The sequence below is a fragment of the Hipposideros armiger genome, unplaced genomic scaffold (assembly GCF_001890085.2).
Source record: "Hipposideros armiger isolate ML-2016 unplaced genomic scaffold, ASM189008v1 scaffold_817, whole genome shotgun sequence".
Classification (NCBI taxonomy): domain Eukaryota; kingdom Metazoa; phylum Chordata; class Mammalia; order Chiroptera; family Hipposideridae; genus Hipposideros; species Hipposideros armiger.
In genome coordinates, this window is record NW_017732167.1 from 229,867 (window position 1) to 233,037 (window position 3,171).

Consider the following 3,171-nt stretch of genomic DNA (forward strand, 5'->3'; position numbering starts at 1 on the left):
GTCAATTTACGGGATGTTCAATGTGTTTGTGTCTCAGGCCATATTAGTGCTGAATTCATGGTTGGATTGTCCAACTTGAGCTCTGCAAAGCCATCAGCAAGCCTGGGAAACCAAGGCGAATGGCTTAGTTTCCAGATCATTACTAAGCCTCTACTGAGGCAGGTAAGGTTTATGTCTCTCACTCCTTGAGAATTGCCTACTTTTATTTTGTATTTATGGGCCTACGTAGTCCAGCCGCAAAATGACACCAGCTGCCGGACGTCCAGCCACTGACTCAGAGTCAGATGGGGCCTGGACAAGTGGTAGGTCAAGTAGGTGTTAGAGTTGCTCTGGAGAAATGAAAAGTTCATGTGTCAAGTGCTAGGTTTTAGATCCAGGAAACTGGAGTTCTCTTCCAGTAATTAACCCGGTAAGCTTCACAACTCACTTAACCTCTGTGAGCCTTGGCTCTCTCATCGACAGAACAAGTGGAGGAATACAAGGCCTCCTGAGTTCTTTTGCCTTCTAATATTCTCTTATTTCAAGTCTTTTAGCTAAATTGTGATTATATAATAAATAAATAAATAAATAAATAAATAAAAGCCACAGGGAGTGGTGAAAGTGGAAACGCCTCATTCTAAGTCACCTCTAGAAAGACATATTGAAAAGAAAGGCATGCAGGGACAGAGAGAGACAGTGTAAATGTACATGTCTAAAGAAGAGGGACTAAAAAATATTAACAGTTTAACAGAAAGGTGAACTACTGAGTCAGATGATGGAAAATATTCACATAGAAAAATGCTCAAAACTGGCAGCCATTGTTACGATTTCTGTTATAGAGAAGACAAGGTAAGTGTTTCACTTTAAAAGTGATAGGTTCCCTCCAGCCCAATACACTCTCCCCCACCCCAAGTCTGGCTTCTCAGGTAGATATACCTGTAGATAATTGATACTTTCTACAGGAAACTTCCATGCCCTATTTAACAGGTGTATTTGATAGTATAGTAGTTAAAAAAAAAAAGGCTTCTAACTTTGTTTTAACTTTCCTGCACTCCTGATTGGCATATTCCAATTGCTCTACAGCTCTAACATAGCAGAGAGCAATAAATGTGAGTCACCCTAACAAACTATGACACCTCACTTGTGTCCCCGTATTGTACGAGTGTCAGGAGATCCAGCCGGGACTTGGTAGGAGCTGGTGCCTGAATGCGTGGACAATATACCTTTAGTGGCTCAGGATTATACAGGCAGAAGAATGTTCAGCCCCGTGGAAACAGAAAGCGAAACTTACTTTCTGGTTGGAGTTTTGATTACTTTGGAAAAGCAGCCGATCTCCAAACCTTGTTCATTAGGTGTAAATGGTGAAAGGTGGGCTAACAAGGGCAATGAGGCAGGAAAAAAAATACGAAGATGCCTCTCCCCTACACTCCAACAGTTACCTGAAGAACTAAATCTTCCTAAATGCAACCATTCCATCAGAGAATAAAGGAATTAAGTGAGCAGCTATCTGAAAAGTTCCCCCGAAGACTGGTTTCTGCTTTTCTTTTCTCTCGGTTCCTCACTGGGTTTCTTCTTGCCCGATTATCGAGCTTCTTGGGAGCCTGGTCCATATCTCCCCTCTAGCCCCATTTCTGCCTTGACCCCTTGTCATCTGGCATTTACCTTCATTTTACTGAAAGTCTCTCTCAAGACCCTCCTGGCTTCCTATTTGCCACATCATATCTATTGCCCAGACCTCACCTCCTTCTAACGCTAGCGCACGGGCCATGGAAGCCACTTCATTCTTAGAATTCTCTTGACCCTTAGTGTCTTGGAATCATACAGCCCTGCCTCTCTGTCCTGTGTGGTTGAATCCCACGTTTCTTTACTGGTTCCTCTTCCTCGAAGCACCTCTGAAATGTGGGGACTCACTTCCCCCAAGTTTCTTGTTTCCTTCCACCATTTTACTTACTCCCTTGGTGACCCTCAAAACAATTCCTGTAAGTTCAACTCTCCCAGCTCTATACAGGCAATGACTAGACCTGTCTCTCTACCTTTTGCTCTTTCTACTAAACTCCAAATCCATATTTTAAGCTTCTTATAAAGCATGAGATGTACTACGGTCATATCAAACTCTAAGGTGGCAGAGGAAATGCAATTTTTAGGAAAATTTTTATGGGTATTCCAGAAAATGAGTGTTTAAAACTTGGAAACTGACTGGGTGTGGAAGATGAGGGAGAAGGAACATGAGAGACAGCCTACTGTGTGCAGTCTGAGTGATGGGGTAACCTTCGGAGGCCTTGCTTTTGGTTCTCCTTTCTGTTTCTAAGAATTATACCTTTCTTGAAGATCTTCTTCACTCCTTGAGTCCAACCTCTATGCAGACGATTCATGGAGCTTCCTCTTGACATGGCTTTGATTTGAGTCCCAGCTTTACAGAAACAGTTGTCCCCTTTCCCCCGACACTTACACGCATGGTGTATTCTCCTGACACTTTCAATGCAGTACATCCAAAATGAAAATCATTATGTTCTTCCCCCAATTTTATTTCTTCTTAATACTTACAATAGCGACCTCATAAGAATCATAACTGCCCAGGTTTGAAACCTGGAAGTCATCTCTTTGTACTCTGTCATTGGATCCTGCCCTTTATGTGAATGGTGGTTGACTTTTCAGGTTTTCCCTCTAAGAGTCTTCACATTTGTTTCCTCTTTACCGTTTCCAGTGTCACCTCCTTGGCTTGACCACCTGATGGCAGATTGGATTATGGCTCAGACTGTTCCCTCTCTCTTGCTTGTTGCCGTGGCACAGGTAGACATCCTTACTCAGTTAGCCAGTTGACCAGGTTACTTGTTTAGCCAATGGGATGCTTACACAAATGTGCTTGTGCTCTCATGCCTCTGTCCTTGGGCGTCTGCCCTGGCCAGGAGAAGACTGGCATGGGTTAGCCCATTGGCTCCAGGAGGGGCATACGAGTCACGTGGACACCCCGGTCAGCTGACTCCCAGCCATCCCGCAGATCTGTGACTTAAATAAAGCTTTACTGTCGTGTGCTGCTGTTAACTTTGTGCTTGTTTGTGATGGAGCACTATTGTGGCTGTGTTAACTGGCAGACCTCAGTTTCTATTCCAAGAGTCCCAGCTTGTGTTCTGTCTTCTCTCTGTGTCAGCTCCAACTCGCCTTCATACTCTGTAGACTACTATTCTAAAAGCA